Raw genomic sequence first — 25,371 nt, forward strand, 5'->3', positions numbered from 1 at the left:
CTGTATTGTTTTTCAAATTCAAGTGGCTTCAGTAGCCACTTCCTGTAATTCATTCTATATTCTAATAATACTTCATATTTTTACTAAACATCTTAAAAGGATGCCCCGCCTTGATACAGATTCCCTGACTAGCAAGAATAGGATTTCAATGTTAAAATATCCAAGGTCTAATTTCTGGAGCAGCAGGTGGGTTTCCAACTCACTGCATTACCCCCACCCGACCAAAAATGGTATCATCTTGTTTCTCAAAAACTCCTTTTAGAAAGAGATCGCAGTCTTATTCACCGTCAGTCACAATCACATTACTTCATGCTCTCTGTACAGCTGAGGTAATGTTTGGTTCATGTTAAATAGAGGGCAGTCCATCAGTTTACCAACATTGCAGAGAGATCCTGAGCAGACATTTTCAGATCAGGAAAATTATCAAATTCATGTATCATCAAAATGCTAGCAGGAAACTTGGGTTCAACTACCATGTTGGTTGCTGCATATTAAAGACAATCTGAAGAGTGAGAGAATTTTTCCATTTTATCAAATGGAAAATGTACTCTCATTCTTTTGACTGTCTTCTGTTTAACAAACAGTAGATGGCAGGACCAATGCAAGATCTTGTTTTCCTAAGTGTACACACTGAGTTTGATTATTTAATTGCACATTCCAATTTGCAAATGGCTGGATGCCACAGGATGTCATTATGTACTGATTTGAAACTGAATAACTTCACTGTTTAATCTGATGCTTAGAATTTCTGAAATAGTGCAGCTATCATTTGCTTTTTGTGAAAGGGTTATGTTTAATAAGCAATCCATATTTGTGTTAACAAACCTTACTACCTGTTCTGTAAATGGCCTAGCAAGCCACTCAGTTGTATCTAACCACTACAAAGTCAATAAAAAGGAATGAAACCGGATGGACCACCCGGCATCGACTGAGGCACCGGAAACGACAACGGCAAACTCAACCCTGTCGACCCTGCAAAGTCCTCCTTACGAGCATCTGGGGGGATTGTGCCAAAGTTGGGAGAGCTGTCCCACAGACTAGTCAAGCAATAGCCTGACATAGTCATACTCACAGAATCATAGCTGACAATGTCCCAGACACTGCCATCACGATCCCCGGGTATGTCCTGTCCCACCGGCAGGACAGACCCAGCAGAGGTGGCGGCGCAGTGGTATACAGTAGGGAGGGAGTTGCCCTGGGAGTCCTCAACATCGACTCTGGACCCCATGAAGTCTCATGGCACCAGGTCAAACATAGACAAGGAAATCTCCTGCTGATTACCACCAACCGCACCCCCTCAGCCGATGAGTCAGTATTCATGTTGAACAGCACTTGAAGGAAGCACTGAGGGTGGCAAGGGCACAGAATGTACTCTGGGTGGGGGACTTCAATGTCCATCACCAAGAGTGGCTCAGCAGCACCACAACTGACTGAGCTGGCTGAGTCCTAAAGGACATAGCCGCTAGACTGAGTATGTGGCAGGTGGTGAGGGAACCAACAAGAGGGGAAAACATATTTGACTTCGTCCTCACCAATCTGCCTGCCGCAGATGCATCTGTCCATGACAGTATTAGTAGGAGTGACCACCGCACAGTCCTTGTGGAGACGAAGTCCCGCCTTCACGTTGAGGATACCCTCCTTCGTGTTGTGTGGCACTACCACCGTGCTAAATGGGATAGTTTTCGAACAGATCTAGCAATGCAAAACTGGGCATCCATGAGGCGCGGTGGGCCATCAACAGCAGCAGAATTGTACTCAACCACAATCTGTAACCTCATGGCCCGGCATATCCCCCACTTTACCATTACCATCAAGCCAGGAGACCAACCCTGGTTCAATGAAGAGTGTCAGGCATACTCAAAATGAGGTGTCAACCTGGTGAAGCTACAAAACAGGACTATCTGTGTGCCAAACTGCATAAGCAGCATGCGACAGACAGAGCTAAGCGATCCCATAACCAACGGATCAGATCTAAGCTCTGCAGTCCTGCCACATCCAGCCGTGAATGGTGGTGGACAATTAAACAACTAACTGGAGGTGGTGGCTCCACAAATATTCCCATCTTCAATGATGGGGGAGCCCAGCACATCAGTGTGAAAGATAAGGCTGAAGCATTTGTAACAAACTGCAGCCAGAAGTGCCGAGTTGATGATCCATCTCGGCCTCCTCCTGAAGTCGCCAGCATCACAGATGCCAGAATTCAGCCAATTCGATTCACTCCGCGTGATATCAAGCAACGACTGAAGGCACTGGATACTGCAAAGGCTATGGACTCTGACAATATTCCGGAAATAGTACTGAAGACATGTGCTCCAGAACTTGCCGTGCCCCGAGCCAAGCTGTTCCAGTACAGCTACAACACTGGCATCTACCTTGCAATATGGAAAATTGCCCAGGTATGTCCTGTACACAAAAAGCAGGACAAGTCCAACCCAGCCAATTATCACCCCATCAGCCTACTCTCAATAAAGTGATGGAAGGTGTCATCAACAGTGCCATCAAGCGGCACTTGCTTAGCAATAACCTGCTCAGAGACGCTCAGTTTGGGTTCCACCAGGGCCACTCAGCTCCTGACCTCATTACAGCCTTGGTTCAAACATGGACAGAAGAGCTGAACTCAAGAGGTGAGGTGAGAGTGACTGCCCTTGACCTCAAGGCAGCATTTGACTGAGTATGGCATCAAGGAGCCCCAGCAAAACTGAGGTCAATGGGAATCAGGGGAAAAACCCTCCGCTGGTTGGTGTCATACCTAGTGCAAAGGAATATGGTAGTGGTTGTTGGAGGTCAATCATCTGAGCCCCAGGACATCACTGCAGGAGTTCCTCAGGGCTAGGCCCAACCATCTTCAGCTGCTTCATCAATGACCTTCCTTCAATCATAAGGTCAGAAGTGGGGATGTTCGCTGATGATTGCACAATGTTCAGCACCGTTCGTGACTCCTCAGATACTGAAGCAGTTCGTGTAGAAATGCAGCAAGACTTGGACAATATCCAGGCTTGGGCTGATAAATAGCAAGTAACATTCTCATCACACAAGTGCCAGGCAATGACCATCTCCAACAAGAGAGAATCGAACCTTCGCCCCTTGAAATTCAATGGCATCACCATCGCTCAATCCCCCATTATCAACATCCTAGGGGCTACCATTGACCAGAAACTGAATTGAAGTAGCCATACCATGGCTGCCATGGTTACAACAGCAGGTCAGAGGCTAGGAATCCTGCAGCGAGTAACTCACCTCCTGACTCCCCAAAGCCTGTCCACCATCTACAAGGCACAAGTCAGGAGTGTGATGGAATATTCTCCACTTGCCTGGATGGGTGCAGCTCCAACAACACTCAAGAAGTTCGACACCAAGCTCCCTTCCGGGAGTGGAGTGGAGAGCAGTCAAACCTCTTCCAGCGCACTGGAGTTTTTGAAAAAAAAAGCCAACAGTGACATCAGAGGAGAGCTGCAAGGTGATTGGTTGGTGAGTAGCAGCTGTTAGTGCATTTAAATATCTTTAAAAAATAAGGGGAAAGTTTGTTTTTTGTTGAAAATAAAACCTCTGGTGATAAGGTGAGTACTACTAAAGTGTTTTTTTGAAGGGCTTTAGATTGGAGTGGGTAGAACAAGGCCCCTAGTGTAATTAGTTTTTTTAAATTAAGGGAGTAAATAATTAACCTAAGGGTAAGTCATGGCAGGAGAGCTCATCCTGCGCTATGTGGGAAATCAGGGTCGCTTCCAGTGTCCCTGGTGACCATGTGTGCAGGAAGTGTATCCAGCTGCAGCTACTGGCTACCCGCATTACCGAGATGGATCTGCGGGTGGATTGACTGTGGAGCATTCGCGATGTTGAGGACGTCGTGGATAGCATGTTTAGTGAGGTGGTCACACTGCAGGTCATGGCTGCACAGGCAAAAAAGAGATGGGTGACACCAGACGGAGTAGTAGGTGCAGGCAGGTAGTGCAGGAGTCCCCTGTGTCCATCCCCCTCTCAAACAGAGATACCGCCTTGGATACTGTTGGGAGGGATGACCTCCCAGGGGAAAGCAGCAACAGCCAAGTTCGTGGCACCACGGAGGGCTCTGCTGCACAGCAGGCAAGGAAAAGGGGTGGAAGAGCTATAGTGACAAGGGATTCTATCGTAAGGGGTGCAGATAGGTGTTTCTGTGGCCGCAAACGAGACTCCAGGATGGTATGTTGCCTCCCTGGTGCAAGGGTCAAGGATGTCTCGGAGTGGCTGCCGGACATTCTGAAAGGGGAGGGTGATCAGCCAGAGGTCGTGGTCCATATTGGTACTAACGACATCGGCAGGAAGAGAGATGAAGTCCTGCAAAGTGAATACAGGGTGTTAAGCATAAGGTTAAAAAGCAGGACCTCTAGGGTTGTAATCTCAGGATTGCTCCCTGTGCAACGTACTAGTGAGGGTAGGAATAGGAGGATTAGGCAAATGAATGCGTGGCTGAAGAGCTGGTGAGGGAGGGAGGGCTTCAGCTACTTGGATCATTTGGCTCTCTTCTGGTGCAGAGGTGACCTGTACAAGAAGGACGAGTGGCATCTAAACTGGAGGGGGGCCAATATCCTTGCGGGGAGGTTTCTTAGTACTACTCGGGAGGGTTTAAACTAGTCTTGCAGGGGGTTGGGACCCAAAGTAGTTGTCTCTCTGATGCGATAGTTGAGGCAAATGTAGAGGTTAAAGTGAGCAAGTCCAGTAGGCAGGCCGGGCAGGGGCAGGGGCAGGACAGGGAGCGTGGAAGGTCTGGTAGGCTAAACTGCATTTACTTTAATGCAAGAAGCCTTACAGGTAAGGCAGATGAACTCAGAGCATGGATCGGTACATGGGATTGTGATATTATAGCTATTACGGAAACATGGTTGAGGGATGGGCAAAACTGGCAGCTCAATGTTCTGGGGAACCGATGCTTCCGGCGTGACAGAGGTGGAGGTAAGAGAGGAGGGGGAGTTGCACTATTGATTAGGGAGGACATCACGGCAGTACTTAGACAGGATATCCTGGGGGGGAATGTCCAGCTAGGCCATATGGGTAGAACTCAGAAAGAAGAAAGGGGTGATCACTTTGATGGGATTATACTGCAGGCCCCCCAATAATCAGACGGAAGTGGAGGAGCATATATGTAGGCAAATCACAGGTGGGTGTAGGAATTATAGGGTTGTAATAGTAGGTGATTTTAACTTCCCTAATATTGACTGGGACTGCCTTAGTGCTAAGGGATCAGATGGGGAAGAATTTGTTAAGTGTGTCCAGGATAGATTTCTGAAGCAGTATGTGGATGGCCCTACTGGAGAAGGGGTTACACTCAACCTCCTCTTCGGAAATGAGGATGGGCAGGTGGTTTATGTGTCAGTGGGGGAGCACTTTGGGACCAGTGACCATAACTCTATTTGCTTCAAGATAGTTATGGAAAAGGATAGGACTGGTCCTCAGGTTGAAGTCCTAAATTGGGGGAAGGCTAATTTCGATGGCATCAGACAGGATCTCTCAAAAGTTGAATGGGAAAGGCTGTTGACAGGTAAAGGGACGTCTGGCAAGTGGGAGGCTTTTAAAAGTGAGATAGGAATTCAGGGCTGGCATGTTCCTGTTGGATGGAAGGGCAAGGCTGGCAAGTTTAGGGAACCTTGATTGACTAGGGATATTGAGGGTCTGGTCAGGACAAAGAAGGAGGCATATTTCAGGTTTAGGCAGCTGGGATCAAGTGAGTCCCTTGAGGAGTATAGGGGATGTAGGAGTACACTTAAGAAGGAAATTAGCAGGGCGAAAAGGGGCCATGAGATTTCCCTGGCAGATAAGATAAAGGAGAATCCTAAAAGATTCTATAAGTGTATTAAGAGTAAAAGGGTAACGAGGGAGAGAGTAGGTCCCCTTAAGGATCAGTGGGGTAATTTATGTGTGGAGCCACGGGAAATGGGCGAGGTCTTAAATGAATACTTCTCGTCTGTATTTACCGTGGAGAAGGTCATGGAAGCTAGTGAGCTCAAGGGAGGGAAGAGCGACATCCTGGAGTATATGAACATTACAAAGGAGGAGGTGTTGGAGATTTTGAAGCACATTAAGGTGGATAAATCCCCATGGCCTGACCAGGTGTATCCTTGGCTGCTATGGGAAGCAAGGGAGGAGATTGCTGGGGTCCAAATGACACCAAAATCGGTGGCACAGTGGACAGTGAAGAAGGTTGTCTAAGGTTACAACAGGATATAGATCAACTGGGAAAGTGGGCAAGGGATTGGCAAATGGAATTTAATGCAGACAAGTGCGAAGTGATGCATTTTGGGAAGTTAAAGCAGGGCAGGACATATCGAGTGAATGGCAGGGCCCTGGGGAGTGTTCTTGAGCAGAGAGACCTTGGGGTGCAAGTCCATAGTTCCCTGAAAGTGGCAACACAAGTAGACAGGGTAGTGAAGAAGGCATATGGCATGTATGCCTTCATCGGCCAAGGCATTGAGTACAAGAGTTGGGACGTCATGTTACAGTTGTATATAACGTTGGTTAGGCCGCATTTGGAATACTGTGTGCAGTTCTGGTCGCCGCACTGCAGGAAAGATGTGATTAAGCTAGAGAGGGTGCAGAAAAGATTCACAAGGATGTTGCCTGGTTTGGAGGGCTTGAGTTATAAAGAGAGATTGGTTAGGCTGGGTCTGTTTTCCCTGGAGCGAAGGAGGCTGAGAGGGAACATGATAGAGTTATATAAAATTATGAGAGGCATAGATAGGGTAGATAGCCAGATTATGTTTCCCATGGTAGGAGTGACTAAAACTCGAGGGCATAGATTTAAGGTGAGAGGGAGGAGGTTTAAAAGGGATCAAGGGGGTAAATTTTTCACACAAAGAATAGTGAGTATCTGGAATGAGCTGCCTGAGGAGGAGGTGGAGGCAGAAACAGTAGCGACATTTAAGAGGCATCTGGACAGGTACTTGAATGAGCAAGACATAGAGGGATTATGGAATTGGTGCAGGCAGTAGGATTAGTATAGATAGGCATTATGGTCGTCATGGATGCAGTGGGCCGAAGGGCCTGTTTCTATGCTTTACGACGCTATGACTCTATGACCATCCAGGACAAAGCAGCCCGCTTGATTGGCACTCCATTTGCAAACGTTCACTCCCTCCACCACCGACACACAGTGGCAGCAGTGTGTACCATCTACAAGATGCACAGCAGCAATACACCAAGGCTCCTTAGACAGCACCTTCCAAACCCGCGACAACTACCAACTAGAAGGACAAGGGCAGAAAATGCATGGGAACACCACCATCTGCAAGTGCCCCTCCAAGTCACACACCATCCTGACTTGGAACTATATCGCCGTTCCTTCACTGTCGCTGGGTCAAAATCCTGGAACTCCCTTCCTAACAGCACTGCGGGTGTACCTACCCCACATGGACCGTAGCGGTGCAAGAAGGCAGCTCACCACCACCTTCTCAAGGGCAATTAGGGATGGGCAATAAATGCTGGCTTGGCCAATGATGCCCACATCCCATGAATGAATAAAAAAAAAGGCACTTGCATTAGTGCAGCACCTTTCAGATCTTTTAGGACAGAGATGCAGCACAAAAGGACATTCAGCCCATTATGTCTGTGACAGCTCTTTGAAAGAGCAATCAAATTAGTCCTACATCGCTGCTTTTTCCTCTTCACCCTGCAAATTTTTCCTCTTCATGTATTTGTCCCTTTTGAAACTCCTTTTTGAAAGTTATTATTGAATCTGCTTCGACCTTCCTTTCAGGTATTGCATTCCACACTATAACAATTTGCTGTTGTCAGGCAAACCCCCCCACCTGCCAAGACTGAGGCACACATGATTTCGCCACATGAGCATGAAAACTTATAATTGCAAGCCCCAGACTGAAAAGACATTTGCATAGTAACCGACAGTGTTGGAACAAGGGGGAACCAGTCGCTGCTTCCCCAATACACAGAAGAAGTGGTCAGACCAGTCTTGGTCACATGACTAACTATTGGAGGTTTTGAATTTGAGCTTCCAACAGAAGATTTGAACTCAGAAAGCCGTGTGCTTCTGGAATTGAAGCAAAACCTCCTCTCCTGTCTGCCTGCTCCCATCTTTTTTCTCATGGAACTGAAGAATCTTGTGAAGGCACGTGAGCCTCAAAGAGTGAAAAGTCTTCTACATGGAACAAGGTTTAAGAAGAATACTGGGCCCCCAAAAAAGGCAAGACTACTTACAAAAGAAATACAGTGAGCTCAAAGCACAATAAACAAGAAACTCTTCTGATATTGCCTCAAACCCGTTTCGACTATATTTTCCTCTCTTTTCTGTCCCTATTTGCATGTGTGTCTCGCGTGTGCATGCTAGTGTGGGCATGTCGTATATCCGTAGGCGTTCACCGTATTAGAGTTTAAGTTTAAGGTTTAATAAATTTCATTTTTCTTCTTTAAACTGAAGAAAGCCTGTTTATGCTCATTTCTTTGTCTTCTAATTGGAAAACTGTGAACAAGGATTCTTAAAGGGGGAGCTCAAAACACAGTGTGTTTAAAATTAAACCCTGTTACAATAAGACCAGGTGAAGACAGTAAAAGACCCAAGACACCTTTCTCACCTGGTCATAACACTGTGTAAAAAATGTCTTTCCTGATGCTACCTCTGATTCCTTTGCCAATTACATAAAAAATGTGTTCTTTGGTTACCGATTCTTCTGCTTCTGGAAACAGTTTCTCTTTATTTATTCTATCAAAACCATTCATGATTTTAACACCTCTATCAAATCTCCTCTTAAGCTTCCCTATTCTGTGGAAAACAACCCCAGCTTTGCCAGTCTCACCATGCAACTGAAGTCATAGCTTGTATCATTCTAGTCAATCTCTTCTGTACCCTTCCTGAGGCCTTGACATCCTTCCCTCCAAAATGTATCACTTCACATTTACTTCCACTAAATTTTATCTGCCTATGTGTCTGCCTATTTCACCAGGTCTATGTCCTCCTAAAGTCTTTTACTATCGTCCTCGTTGTTTACTACATTTTGTGTCATCTGCCCTATATACCCAAGTCTTCTTCTTCTTCTTTGGTCTCCTTATCTCGAGAGACAATGGATAAGCGCCTGAAGGTGGTCAGTGGTGTGTGGAGCAGCGCCTGGAGTGGCTATAAAGGCCAATTATAGAGTGACAGGCTCTTCCACAGGTGCTGCAGAGAAATTTGTTTGTTGGGGCTGTTACACAGTTGGCTCTCCCCTTGCGTCTCTGTCTTTTTTCCTGCCAACTACTAAGTCTCTTCGACTCGCCACACTTTAGCCCCGCCTTTATGGCTGCCCGCCAGCTCTGGCGGACGCTGGCAACTGACTCCCACGACTTGTGATCAATGTCACAGGATTTCATGTGGCGTTTGCAGACGTCTTTAAAGTGGAGACATGGACAGCCGATGGGTCTGATACCAGTGGCGAGCTCGCTGTACAATGTGTCTTTGGGGATCCTGCCATCTTCCATGCGGCTCACATGGCCAAGTCTAGATCATTATATACCCAAGTCGAGATCATTTATATACATCAAAAAGAGCAGTGTTCCCAATAATGTCACAGAAACACAGAGTTGTTGCAGCACAGAAGGATGCTCTTCGGTCCATCGTGTCTGCACTGGCTCAAGAGTGAGCAGTTCACTTAGTGCCATTCCCCCATCTTCTCCACATAACCCGATACATTCTTCCTTTTCGGATAACTATCTCATTCCCTTTTGAATGTTTCAATTGAACCTGCCTTCATCGCACTCTCTGGCAGTGCATTCCAGATCCTAACCACTCGCTACGTGAAAAAGTTTTTCCTCATGTCGTCATTGCTTCTTTTGTCATGACCTTAAATCTGTGCCCTCTCATTCTTGATCCTTTCATGAGTGGGAACAGTTTTTCCCTATCTACTCTGTCCAGCCCCCTCAAAATTTTGAATATCTCTATCAAATCTCCTACTAACCAGTCCCAACTTCTCCAATCTATCTTCCTAAATGTAGCTCCTCAGCCCATTTTCGTGAATCTTTTCTGCACTCTCTCCAATGCCTTCACATATTTCCTTAAATGTGATGCCTAGAACTAGACACAATACTCCAGCTGCGGCCGAACTAGGGTCTTATACAAATTCAATATAACCTCCTTGCTCTTGTACTCTATCTCCCTATTAATAAAGCCTATAGTGGTGTTCCTGTGGGACACCACTTCATAGTTCCCTCCAGAAAGAAAAACTGCTCACCACTACCATTTTCTTTCCTTAGCCAATTTTGTATCCATGCAGCCACTGCCTCTTTAATCCCATTTGCTTCAATTTTTCTAACAAGTCTATCATGTCGTCCTTTCGCAAATGCCTTTTGAAAGTCCACATACGTAATGCCAGTCAGACTACCTTCATCGATCCTTTCCGTTATTTCCGATAGCGCTTTACAATTAATAGATTGCTTTTGTATGAACAATATTTTGTAAAGTACAATGTGTGTTGACCAACATTGGCTCCCAGCAGCAATGCCTTGATATTCAGCTTCTCACCCTTGTTTTCAAATCCCTCCATAGCTTGGCCCCTCCCTATGTCTCCAGTTCTACAACCCTCAAGATTGCTGCATTCCTCTAATTCTTGCCTCTTGCACATCCCTGATTTTAGCCACTTTACCATTGGCACCCATGCTTCAGATGCCTTGGCCTTGAGCTCTGGAATTCTCTCTCTAAACCTCTCCACCTCTTTATCATTGTCTGTCTCCTCCTTTAAGACATACCCTTTATAACCCATACATAATCAAAAATCTATCAATTTCAGTTTGGAAATTTTTAATTGATCCCAGCCACAACAGCATTTTGTGAGAAAGAGTCCCAGATTTCTGCTACCCTTTTTGTGAAGAAGTGTTACCTGACATCAGCCCTGAAGCCTAGATCTAATTTTAATGATGTCCCCTTGTTCTGGACTCCACCTACCAGAAGAAACAGTTCCTCGCTATTTACTGTATCAAATCCTTTAATTACCTTAAACTCCTTAATTAGATCACCCCCTCTATATTCAAGGGAATACAAGCCTAGTGTTTGCAATCTGTACTTGCTCTATTCCATACATTAGAACTGGCATCAGCTGACATTACCTCTGAATACGTTAGCTGTAATTATGCCTTAAAATTATAATTATTATTCATCTGAAAGACTGCATCTTGGACAAGGGTGTCAGTCCAGAGTAAATCCTGGAGTGGAACTAAAGTGTGACTGTCACAGATTGAACCAAACTGACAGATTAATGTGCTCAGTGATGGACAGAATTTCATAAGTTCTTTAATAAATCTACTTCTAGCTATTAATTGAAGAATGAAGATCTCCCTGACAGGTGAAATCCTACTTGAAGTAATTATTTTAAAATACAAACTCTCACTGGTTTCAATAACTCAATGACAGTAACAGACATCCTCCTGAGCTTTTTTGGGATATTGCTGTGTGCAAATTGGATGCTATGTTTCCTGCATTTCAACAGTGACTACAAATTGGAATGAAAAATACCTCATTGGCTGTGAAGAACTTTGTGTCACAATATAAACGTAATATCTGTCTTTCTTTTATTAACAAGGGGACAGAATAGGAGTTTTCACCTCCAAATAATCTCGAAAGGTCCCAGAATTCCATGTAAAAAAAATGGAACCTGACTTATGCAGTCATTATAAACTGATGGGCCAAATTGTCAACGGACAAAATGACAGGAAAAAAATATTCAAGCCACCAGTAACAGAGCCCAGAATCCAATATAATAAAAATAGAAGCAGATCTATATTCAGACACTTATGAAAGAGTGACCTTGACAATCCCTATCAAAGTTTATCCATTGAGTACCACACTTAGCAATGTTTCATTCAAAGCACAGGTATAATTTGCATCAGTTTTCATCAAGAATTTTTTTTAAAAGTGCCTTGGAAACAAGAACTCCCTTTTGTTTGTTTTTTACTCTTATATTACTGTTCCTTTTTTCTATCTACTGCTGGTTATGTCACGACACACAACTGTGTTTTACAACTCCTGTCGTGACCTGCTCACTGTGATTTACAAAGTGCATTAACAGGAGGAAGACAGCTCCAAAGAATTAGATTCAATTTCTCTCGACTGCCATCAATCTGATGGAAAAAGCCGCTGATTGGAAATGGCTGAGCATAAGCCAACAAAACAAATCACCTTGAAATAATATAAGTCATTGGCTGCTCTGAACATTCAAATTATCCTTCTTAAGGATGCTTAACTGTAACTCAAATGAATTCGCTGTGCAAGTCAGCATGTAATGGGGTTAAAGAAAACACAGGATTGCACTCTGGTGACAGTGAGTTACCACGATTACTTCATGACTGTGAAGGGCCATTAATTCATGAACACTAGGTCCGTGAGTGAATTACAATGCCATTTTCCATGAAGGAATGTCTAACACTGAAGAACTATTTTGCTCCTTACTGTGTGATTCCCAATGGAGCAATAACCATTTCATGGAGGCACAGACTCCAGGCCAAATCAGATCCACTGAACTTCTTTCCATGAATGTCATTTGTGAGGAACAACCCTGGCTATTGGCCTTGAAAAATATCACTCAGGATTTTGTAGCTGTAATGTTGGTGAAACTGTTAGTGTTTGCCGTCATTACAACTGGGAAATTGACAACAACTTCTAGAGTCCACACATGCGCAGTTAAGTTTGGAAATCCAGCACTTCTCCACAGGGTGTGCTGTTGAAAATGCTGAGACGGCAATCTTTAGAAATCACTGAACTGATGAGAACTTCCCCTTTTATGCTGCAATATCACTGTAAAAAAAAACTTGAGAAAGTTACGCCTTACTGAAAGATGCATAATTAGGTTTTTGACAGAGTACTAAGCCGTAATTACTACTGAACAGCTTCTCTAGTCCTGATAAATTAATTTTACATTTGTGGAATGTCAAATTGCTACATTATGATGGCAATTACATAGTTTTATTTTAATATTTTTAAAATAATCTTTGTTTATGATATTTCATCTTCTGTGTATGTCCAAATCTTTATTTTACTCTGTACAATTTATAAAACGTGAAGGATAATCAGTACATTTTACTTCCTGGTTTTTTGTCTGTGTGAATTTTACAATGTGTTTGGCTACTTAGCCTGCTTGATGACATCAATGTTGCTGAACACACAGATATCTCCTTGCCTTGGTGCCAGAAACAAACAAATGCCAAGAAAGGTGACATCCACACTGTCATGGTCCTGGAGTTTTTTTTTGGAATATGCGGTTTGCCTTTAAGGCTTGTAAGGGATCAGTATTGCTTTAAGAGCCGACAAGCCTTATGAGTTATAGGAAACAGCCATTTGGAGACTGTGATTCAAAGGGTTCATTCTCGTCACCATAGTTGCAGCCACTGGGAGTGAGTCTCATGCGATTGTTAAATTCAGTTTTGAACTGGCTTATTAGGTTGAACACAGTTTGTTCTAACAGAACACATTGACACAGAGACAGAGGACAGCTGGCGTTAGCACCTGGAAAAAGAGCTCTCTACTATTTAAACTGAAGGAACAGGATTTTAGTCTGTTTATTATTATCTTTCAAAATTCTAAAAATAGTCAAGTCAAAACAGAGATCTCTGGTAATTTGAATTGAAGAAAGGGAAGTTAGACCGTGACAATCTTTTATCCCTCAAAAACTCTAAAGTTAGATTGATTCTATTGAAAGTGTTCACAAGTTGTTAATTGTTGAAATTCATCGCCGAAGAAGGAAGCATCACCTACTGCTAAAGTTAGACTACAGATTTTTCTACGTGGAAGAGCTTTTTTCCCCATTGGATGGCTGCGAGGATGTCGAGCAACATTCTGTGAGGCTTTCAAGCAACATTGGACTGTAAATTTGCAAGGACTCTAATTTTTTCTATTTTAAATGTCATTTATATCTTCGTAGTGTTTAAGAATTTAGTTATTCTAATTAAATAATTAATTTATTGATTTAAAGACACCTGGTTTGGTTAGCCTCATTCGGGGGTTAATAGGTGCTAAAATTTGGCTGGGTCTTTCCTTAATTTGGAAAGTTTTAAATGATATGTTCGCTGATCTGTGGAGTGACGGGATTGAATTAACAGTGTGTTGGTCCCATCACAATCAGAATTGTATATTTTGGTTGTGGGCTTTGACAGGAGCGGTCGGTCATAACTTATTTATTGGGGGCTCATCCACAATTTGAATAATATATTTATTCGGGGCTTGTCCATGACTTGAATAACATTGGGAGGCTTGCTCAAGATTTGAATCACATATTAATTAGGTTTCTGGATTTGAATCATATCTTAGTTGGGGGCTCGCTCGCAGTTGAATCATATTTAATTCGGTGGCTCGAGTCTAGGATCAGAATCAGACTAATTTGGAGGGCTCACATTTGGAATCATAATAATTACTCGCCTCTGGGATAACATATTTAAATTGGGGTCCTGCGTTTGGCATCAGATTAATTGCTCTCGAGTCTAGGATCTTATCAATTGGAAACTTGATTGTTGGGATCTAAATCTGACACCAATTACAAAGAAATTAAAAGAACCAGGTCTCTTGTATAATAAGGTACAGTCTATACCATTGTTATGGCATTAGTGGTCAGAGCAGAGTTTTTGGGAAAGCAGAATATATCCCTGAGTGACTTGATAATTTTAACTAAGAACAAATTAAAAGAATTGGCAGCGAAATTGGGGTTGGTATTGAAAGCAGGGATAATTGAAATAATAGCTGAACATCTGGAATTGGTCAAAGAAGATGATGATGGTAATACAGATGAGGGGCAATACAAGGATCAAGAAAGCGAATACGAAAGACATGAAGGTAGTAGGTCCGAGAGTGATGCAGTGGAATTGGCTAGGATTCAGTTAGAAATGAAAAAAAACTGGAGCTCAGCAGGAAAAAGAAACAAAAAAACTTGAGGCAGAAAAGGAATTAAGAAAACTTGAATCGGAAAAAGAGGAAAGGGAAAAAGAAAAAAACAATAGCAATAAGAAAACTTGAATTGGTGGAAAGGGAGAAAGAGAGAGCATTTCGGAGAGAAAGTGAAAGAGAAGAGAGGGAATTTAGGCTAAATTAGATGGAACCAAGACAAGGGGGTAGTCTTAAATCCAGGGAAAATTTGGGTCAGGGAAGAATCTGAACTTAGATCAAGACCCAGCGACAAGTTGTTTAAATTTATACAGGCTCTTCCTAAGTTAGAGGAAAGGGATGTAGAGGCATTATTCATATCTTTTGAAAAAATAGCCAAACAGATGAAATGGTCGAAAGAAAGCTGGACATGGCTTATTCAGGGCAGGCTGATGGGCAGAGCTCATGAAGCTTATGCCATTCTTTCTGAAGAGACTTCTTCAGATTATGAGATGGCAAAAAAGGCTATTCTTGCTGCGTATGAGTTAGTCCCTGAAGCTTACCATCAGAAGTTTAGGAACTTGCGGAGATTGACTGGGCAGACATATTTAGAATTTGAGAGGTTGAAGCAAATGAATTTTGATCATTGGATACAGGCATTAAAGATAGAAACCACATATGAGAACCTTCAAGAATTAATTCTCTTAGAAGAATTTAAAAACTCCATCCCTTCAGTAGTGAGAACTCATATAGATAACCTGAAAGTTTTGAAAGCTAGGCAAGCAGCAGAGATTGCTGATGATTTTGAGCTTGTGAATAAGCCAATCTATTTTGTCTGTCACCCCCATAAACCCGAGAAGGATAGAAAGTGGGAGAGTGAAAGGAAGGCAAGTAGCCGGGACAAGAATGAACAGCTGGGAATGCCCCAGGATCACCACCTCAGGTCAGAAAGGAAGGTGCTGAGGGTAGAAGTGAGGTTCGCAAGCCAAAGTGTTATCATAGCAACAAAACGGGTCATCTTCATTCAGAGTGCTGGAAATTGTGAGGTAAACCCATAGGACTTGTTGGGGTACACAAAGCTAGTGCAGAGGAAAAGACTCTGACTGAGATTATAGCAGACCAGGCTATAGCTTTAACGACAGCTGTGGACGTGAAACCAGGTACTAAAACTAAAAGGAGTGCAGAGGTTAAGGATAAAATAATGATTTTTTGTCAAAGGAGAGAGTAACTCCATATCCTGTAAGTGAAGCAAGAAAATCTATCATTATACTCAGGGATACAGGAGTGACCCAAACACTCTTGCTGGGGAAAGACATTAGGTTTCCACCTTGAACGCTCAAGTTCTGGTAAATGGAATTGGCGGGGTGTGTATACTCGTATCTTTGTATTAAGTATGCCTAGAGAGTGACTTCATAACTGGGGTAGTAACTGTAGGTGTTGTCCACAGTATACCAGTAAATGATTTGGCAGGATCAAAAATATCAGTTTCTCCTATGGTTACAGAGGAACGATGTGAAATTAAGGAAACGGAGCAATTACAGGAGCAAGTTCCGAGAATATTTCCCGCATGTGTAGTTACTCGAGCAATGGCTAAACAGGATCCATTGTCGAAGGTAAAAGGGGCACCACAAATAGATAATCAGGCATCTGAAACCTTATTTGTGGATTTAGATAATCCAAATGAAATGTTTATCATTGCAGCACAGCAAGTTGATCCAGAGATCTACCAAATAGCACAGACGGCTCTGTCAGAAGCTGAGGCGAAAGGAGTTCCAGAAGGCTATTATATGGCAAACGGGGTTTTGAGGAGGAAATAGAGACTGCGTCATAGACCTGCCGACGAAGACTGGACAAAGAACAAAAAGAACAAAGAACAGTACAGCACAGGAACAGGCCATTCGGCCCTCCAAGCCTGCGCCGGTCTTAATGCCTGCCTAAACTAAAACTACGGTCCCTTCCGGGGACTGTATCCCTCTATTCCCATCCTATTCATGTATTTGTCAAGATGCCTCTTAAACGTCATTATCGTGCCTGCTTCCACCACCTCCCCCGGCAACAAGTTCCAGGCACTCACCACCCTCTGTGTAAAGAACGTGCCTCGCACATCTCCTCTAAACTTTGCCCCTCGCACCTTAAACCTATGTCCACTAGTAACTGACTCTTCCACCCTGGGAAAAAGCTTCTGACTATCCACTCTGTCCATGCCGCTCATAACTTTGTAAACCTCTATCATGTCGCCCCTCCACCTCCGTCGTTCCAGTGAAAACAATCCGAGTTTTTCCAACCTCTCCTCATAGCTAATGCCCTCCAGACCAGGCAACATCCTGATAAACCTCCTCTGTACCCTCTCCAAAGCCTCCACGTCCTTCTGATAGTGTGGCGACCAGAATTGCACTCAATATTCTAAGTGTGGCCTAACTAAAGTTCTGTACAGCTGCAACATGACTTGCCAATGTTTATACTCTATGCCCCGACCGATGAAGGCAAGCATGCCGTATGCCTTCTTGACTACCTTACCCACCTGCGTTGCCACTTTCAGTGACCTGTGGACCTGTACGCCCAGATATCTCTGCCTGTCAATACTCCTAAGGGTTCTGCCATTTACTATATACCTCCCACCTGCATTCGACCTTCCAAAATGCATTACCTCACAGTTGTTGAACAGATAGTAGTACCACCTAAATATCGACAAGGATTATTAAAGTTAGCACACAACATTCCTTTTTCAGGATATAGGGGAATTTGGAAGACCAAATCACACATAAACAAACATTATTACTGGCCAGGTCTTACAAAGGATGTGAGACAATTTTGTAGGGCATGCCACACCTGTCAAATGGTGGGGAAACCACACCCTACCGTAAAACCACCCATCCAGGCAAGTGGACAGTATTCAATCATACGCCAGATTTGTGCCTTGTAGTTGGTGGACAGGCATTGGGGAGACAGAAGGTGAGTTATTTTTTGCAGAATTCCCAGCCTCTGATCTGCTCTTATAGCCACAGCATTTATGTGGCAGGTCCAGTTCAGTTACTGGTCAATGGTGATTCCCAGGATGTTGATAGTAGGGATTTCAGTGATAGTAATATCATTGAGCATCAAGGGGAGATTGCTATCTTCTCTCTTGTTTGAGATGGTCATTGCCTGGTACATGTGTGGTCCAAATATTACTTGCCACTTATCAGCCCAAGCCTGGATGTTGTCTAAGTCTTACTGCATAGGGACACGGGCTGCTTCAGTATCTGAGGAGTCGAGAATGGTGCTGAACTTTCTGCAATCATCAGCGAATACACCACCTCTGACCTTACGATGGAGGGAAGGTCATTGATGAAGCAGCTGAAGATGCTCGGGCCTAGGAGACTACCCTGAGGAACTCCTGCAGTGATGTCCTGGGACTGAACCAACAACCATAACCATCTTCCTTTGCACTCAGTACGACTTCAACCAGTGGAGAGTTCTCTCCCTGATTCCCATTGACTCCAGTTTTGCTCGTGCTCCTTGATGCCATACCTGGTCAAATGCTGCCTTGATGTCAAAGGCAGTCACTCTCACCTTGCATCTGGAGTTCAGCTCTTTCATCCATGTTCGAACCAAGGCTGTAATAAGTTCAGGAGCTGAGTGGCCCTGTCAGAACCCAAACTGAGCATCAGTGAGCAGGTTATAGCTGAGTTTGTGCTGCTTGATAGCACTGTCGATGATCCCTTCCTTCACTTTGCTGGTCATCAGGAGTAGACTGATCGGGTGACAATTGACTGGGTTGGATTTGTCCTGCTTTTTGTGGACAGGACATACCTGGGCAATTTTACACATTGCCAGGTGTTGTAGCTGTACTGGAACAGTTGGCTAGAGGCATGGCTAGTGTTGGAGCACAAGTCTTCAGTACTATTGCTGGAATATTGTCAGGGCCCATATCCTTTGCAGTATCCAGTGCCTTCAGTCATTTTTTGATATCACGCGGAGTGAATCGGATTGGCTAAAGACTGGCATCTGTGATGCTGGGGACCTCAGGAGGAAGCCGAGATCAATCATCCACTCGGCCCTTCTGGCTGAAGATGGATGCAAATACTGATGTGCTGGGCTCCCTCATCATTGAACGTGGGGATATTTGTGGACCCTCCTCCTCCTGTTAATTGCTTAATTGTCCACCACCATTCACGACTGGATGTGGCAGGACTGCAGAGCTTAGATCTTGGCTGTGGGATCACTTAGCTCTGTCTATTGCATGCTGCCTCTGCTGTTTGGCATGCGGGTAGTCCTGTGTTGTAGCTTCACCAGACTCAGATCTCATTTTGAGGTATGCCTGGTGCTGCTTCTGGCATGGCCTCCTGCACTCTTCATCGAACCAGAGTTGTCCCCCAGCTTGATAGTAATGGTCAATTGCGTAATATGCTAGGCCATGAGGTCACAGATTATGACTGAATACAATTCTGCTGCTGCTGATGGCCCACAGCACCTTATGGATGCCCAATTGCTAGATCTGTTAGAAATATATTCCATTTAGCACTGTGTTAGTGCCACACAACACGATGGTGGGTACCCTCAGTGTGAAGACAGGACTTTTTCTGTACATGGACTGTGCGGTGGTCACTCCTACCAATGCTGTCATGGACAGATCCATCTGTGACAGTTAGATTCATGAGGACTGGGTCAAGCAGGTTTTTCCCTCTTGTTGGTTCCCTCACCACCTGCCGCAGACCCAGTCTAGCCACTTTGTCTTTTAAGAGTCAGTCAGCTCGGTCGGTAGTGATGTCACGGAGCCACCTTTGCTGATTGACATTGAAATTCCCCACCTAGAGTATATTTTGTGCCCATGCAACCCACAGCACTTCTTCCAATTGGTGTTCAACATGGAGAAGCACTGATTCATCAGCCGAGGATGGCAGTAGGTGGCAATCAGCAGGAGGTTTCCTTGCCCATGTTTGACCTGATGCCATGAGATTTCATGGGGTCAGAGTCAATGTTGAGGACTCTCAGGGCAACTCCCTCCCGACTGTATACCACCGTGCTGCCAGCACCACAATACAATGATAATGAAGTTGTTGACTCATCACAGTGATCAATCTCTATCAATGAGTTTACAACAGAGCCAGACATGAGGTGAGGAAAACCCTCAGCAGTGGAGACCTTTGGGAACGATGAGTCCAAGGTCACCTGTTCCTCCGGAGCTCCACTCCCGACAGGTCATGTCTCAAATTCCTCAGATACCGTATCCTAAAAGATTTTCCAAGAGCTTCGCCTTGCCAGGAGTATGTGCCAGGAGGTTCTCCCTTAAGAAAGAAAGACTTGCGTTTCACAACCTCAAGATGTCCCCAAAGCATTTTACAACCAATGAAGAACTTTTGAATTGTTGTCACTCTTGTTCTGTAGAAATGCGGCAGCCAATTTACGTACAGCAAGTTCCCATAAACAACAAATGTTAATGACCAGATATTCTGTTTGCATGACATTGTTGGAGGGATGAATATAATCCCTTATAATTTTACATCCACGAGTGAAGAAAAAAAGTGATTGGGGTGGTGACAATTGCAATTTGTCAATCGATGCTGCACAAGGCATTGCTAGCTTCTCCAGCCCTGCAACCCTCCAGACACCTCCACTTCTGCAATTCTGGCCTAAGTGTAATAACTCCACCATTGGCAACCATGTCACCAGCTAATCCTTAATCGCTGCAATTCCCTCCTTAAACCTCCCCATTTCTCTACATCTCTCTCTTTCCTCCTTTAAGACACTCATTAAAACCTACCTCTTTGACCAAGCTTTCGGTCATCTGTCCTAATATCTCCTTATGTGACTAGGTGCCAAACTTTGTTTGATTACAATCCTGTGAAGTACCTTGAGACTTTTTATTATTTTAAAGGCACTGTATAAATGCAAATTGTTTCTTAAAAATGCAGTAATTCCATCCACAATTGGAAATCTTCTGAAAAGTAACAGTATGATTAAAGGCAGCTTCTCTCCCTGGTCACTCTGCTCTCCATTCTGCAGCACGAAATTTGGGGAGACACGTGACATCAGTTGTCTCCAAGTTAAAGTTTTAGAAGTTTTAGAAAGAATTGGCATTTGTAGAGCATCTTTCACAACCCCAGGATGTCCTGAAGCACTTAACAATTGTAGTCGTTGTCATAATGTAGGAAACGCAGGAGCCAATTTGGGCACTGCAAGATCCCACAAACTACAATGTGATAATAATCAGATTATCTGTTTTTAGCGCTATTGGTTGAAGGATAAATATTGGGTCGGACACCAGGGAGAATTGCGGGTCCTCTTTGAAAATGTATTATGGGATCTTTCACATTGAAGTGAGAGAGCAGGTGGGGCCTCATTTACATTATTCAATCAGAGAATGGCAGCCCAGTACTTGATGTCAGGCTCTAAACTCTGGAACGGGACTTGAACATTCAAGCTCAGAGACAAAAGTGCTACCAATCAGCCACCACTGACACCGAGCAGGGTTGCATAACTTGCCATCATAAAATTGAGAATTTATATCGAATCATTCAAGTCATACCAAAAAAGCCCAACAAAACCTATTGAATTAATGCAAGTCACTTCAGCAACCCAGGCTCAAAAGGCACTTGAAGAAACCTTTGCTCAGTCTTTCATAGTGAAGCTATATTGACCTGCAGGGAGTTCTTGCCTGAACTTACTCTGACTAGCTTAATTGTGAATGACAGCTACAGAGTTGGCAGGGATCCAATCTCACTGTGTAAGGAGCAAAGCTGGAAGGTTGTCTCCAGATAATATCATCCATGGAAAGCTCAGCTCGAAGGGAAAAAGTGCACTGCAAAGGTATCTCCAGCTCACTGTCTTATTACTCATTACAGGTGTTAAAATCTTTCAGACTTCTTCTGCTGAATCTGTTCCCATGTCCTGCATGGACATAAGGTAGTGACGAGTGTCATTTCCACCTTCGGGATTGCCAACCCTTCCTGATTGTCTTGGAATTTCCAGGAATTAATAATTAATCTCCAGGACACTGCTGTGAGTACACCTGGGAGAAAAATCATAAGGGCATGAAGAAAAATTGTATGCGTCATTTATTTTTTTCAATGTTTTAAACCTTTAGTTATAAAACAATTGGAAATGGAGGGTGGGACAGAAATGGCTGTTTGGCATCATACAGCACATTCACTTCACCATCTATTAAACAGCAGCTTTCCATCACTTGCCGATTGAATGATGGGAACGGGGGGTTGGGGGAATGGTGGGGACCTGCAGTGGTGAAATTGCTCTTGCCAGTGTAGTGTTCAATTGATGGATTGATCTGGGTTTAATTGTATTAGTCTGTCCACTGAGCAGAGTTCACTGTGCTTGATTACTTAAGCCTAGTTTTTTGAAACTGAAATTAAAAAGAGAGGCTGGAAGGTTCCAGTAAATACAAGAGTGTTCTGAAAGTTACTGTACTGAAATCTTGTAAGTGCTGAGATATTTTAAAGTGCTGTAAATAAACCTGTTGTTGATTTTGAACTAGTATCATATCTGCATTGTTCTGAGATAAATCAGATATAAGAAAATTTGTATGCGTCATTTATTTTTTTAAATTTTTTAAACCTTTGGTTATAAAACAATTGGAAATGAAGGGTGGGACAGAAATGGCTGTTTGACGTCATACAGCACGTCCACTTCACCATCTATTAAACAGCAGCTTTCCATCACTTGCCGATTGAATGATGGGAACGGGGGAGGGGGAGGTGGTTGGGGGAATGGTGGGGACCTGCAGTGGGCGGCACAGTGGCGCAATGGTTAGCACCACAGCCTCACAGCTCCAGCAACCCGGGTTCGATTCTGGGTACTGCCTGTGCAGAGTTTGCAAGTTCTCCCTATGACCGCGTGGGTTTTCGCCGGGTGCTCCGGTTTCCTCCCACAGCCAAAGACTTGCAGGTTGATAGGTGAATTGGCCATTGTAAATTGCCCCCAGTATAGGTAGGTGGTAGGGGAATAGAGGGAAATTGGGGATGTGAGAGAGTAATGGGATTAATGTAGGATTAGAATAAATGGGTGGTTGATGGTCGGCACAGACTCGGTGGGCCGAAGGGCCTGTTTCAGTGCTGTATCTCTAAATAAATAAATAAAAATATCCAACAAACTGGCAGAAACATAACAGACAGCAGCATAAGTTGAGCAATAGTTATCGGCCCTTTTAACACCCTGCCTGATTTCCTTTTTTGTTGAATTCACTGGATGCAATGTAAAAGTGGTTTCCAATTTGCTATCACCTATTTTGTGATTCTGCTCAAGAGTAATTTCAACTCCTTAATTTGTTTGAAATTTCCTTTCCTTTCACTCTCAGTCATCCCTTCCTGCATTCTCTTTCCCCAAGCAACAAGGACTAAAATCCTCTAAAAAATATTTTGACCCTTTGAAAAGCTCCAACATCAATCTATGCACCTACAGGCCTGTTTACTTGAAGTGGGCACCACCCTTTAATTTTCTGCAGCAGCCTTGTAAGCAATTATTTCTTTGATTCCTTGTTCTCATGTTGTTACACCTCCTTTCAGTGCTGTATCTCTAAACTAAAACTAAACTTTCTCTTTTGGTGATGTTGGTTGAGATCAGGACACTGGGGAGAACTCCCCTGCCCTTTCCCTTGTTGTGATTAGGATGAGGAGGTGTTGCAAGGCTTTGTCCTTTTTTGACTGCAACAGGGTTTATTCCTTTTTAAACAGTGGATGTGCTTGCCACAGCAGTGAGAGTTTAACCTTTTACCTTTGTTGTGATCATAAAATAACGAATTGGTCAGGTTTTCTTGAGTTTAACCAAAAAGGATGTGAGTTTATTGTACTTAACTAAAAGTCCAATCTAAATAAAATAATAAACTGCGCTACACTGTCACACAAACACAAGAATTGCACACATACAAATAGATTACAGAGTGATGAGGAGTAGTTTGGGTTGGATTAGAGACCAGAGCAAAATAAAATAATATACAGTCTATGCAGTCTGGTAATTCAGTTGTCTTCTGCTGAGGTTGTGATCCTCAAGTCTGTAGTTAGTGGATGTTCTTGGAGACAATGGAGCAGGTGGACTTCGTCCTCGGGGTCCTTTTCTTAGATCTTTTCCAGCCAGCAGGCAAGCTTCAAATACCCCAAGGTCACCTGGAGAGAGAGAGAGAGAGAGAGAGAGAGACACCCCTATATTCTGCACCTTCAAAGTCTCAGGAACTTCTCCCTTTGTAGCAAAAGGCTGCTAGTATCTTTCAGATGGGAGGTGGTCACATGATTGTCCAGTGTGTTCATTTGCAATTTAATTAGATTCAAGTCTAGGAATTCTCAATCTCTCTTGAGTCTCATTTTTTCAATGTATCCCCTGGAGGTAAGTCTCCACTAGTGAAGGCTCCAAGATGTCTTTGAATGTCCGTGAACAAGAGTGGTGCTGGATAATCTACTCATTTTATCCAAGCTGTTGTCATGGATGGGAGCCTTGTTAGACATGTGTCTCCAATCCGATGTCCTGGAATGTGAGGTATTTCAATACAAATTGTTGTGGCCATCTTGACTGACAGCTTTTTAAAAGTTAAAATGTAAGATCCCAGCTTTCCTTTTTAAAAGTTTAATGTAGGTTTCCAACTGCTGAATTAAAAATCCTCATTTGGCACAGCATGTTTTCTTGGCACATGCCGAGAGATCCTCTTGATCCATCTGAGAGAGCAAACAGGTCCTTGCTTTAACATATCACCTGAAAGATAGCACCTCCAACTGTGTGACACTTCTGCAGTACTGCACTGATATTGTTGCTTCATTCTCTGGAGTGGGACTAGAACCCGCAACTTTTTTGACTCCAATGTTGAGAGACTGCCCCATTGTGCTACAGCTGACACCACGGGCAGGATTCTACCTTAAAGGCCTGCTCGGGTCTGTGAATGAGACCTGACCTGAACCCAAAAGAACTCCATCCGACCCTGAGCCCGACCCAGCCGGAGTCCTTCCATTTTTTCCTGCGCCCAACCCGACCCAACCATTAGTTAACCTACCTTCCGTTTTTCACTTTGTTCCTTAGATGCACAAGCTTAAAATAACTGTAACAAAACCACATTTAAAGTCCAAAAAGTAAATTAATATTAAAATCATTTACCTGAGGTTGTGGTAGAGTATGTCCGATCTGGCCCGACCCGACCCAACCCGAATGCCGGACCTGGAAGTGTGACCTGATCCGACCCGACACGTTGTCGGGTCAGGTTGGGTAGCAAGCCTTTATTCTACCTGACCTTGGAGACAGAAACGGAGGTGGGCGGACAAACAAAATGAGAAGACGTGCCATTCCCAACACTGTCATTTTGTCCGGGGCAGGGAAGGCTGAGGACGGTCTTCCCACCCTAGGACAATTGAGGCCCTTATGTGCCAAATAATGGCCATTTCAGGGCCTTTTCCCACCTCCATTCCAAATTTGTAGCAGATGGAGGGGCCCGCCACAATGTGGACACACCATCAGGTGAGACCTGGCAACCTCCTAGCAGGGTCAGGGGGTCCCTCATGTTAGGCAATCCAAGACCCTCAGCAGCGATAGCTGCCTCCACCTGGCAAGATCTCTCCCCAACCCTCACTGACAACCCCTCAACCCAGTCGACAGGGCCTGCCTGA

The sequence above is a fragment of the Heterodontus francisci genome, chromosome 15 (genome assembly GCF_036365525.1).
Source record: "Heterodontus francisci isolate sHetFra1 chromosome 15, sHetFra1.hap1, whole genome shotgun sequence".
NCBI classification, from domain to species: Eukaryota; Metazoa; Chordata; class Chondrichthyes; order Heterodontiformes; family Heterodontidae; genus Heterodontus; species Heterodontus francisci.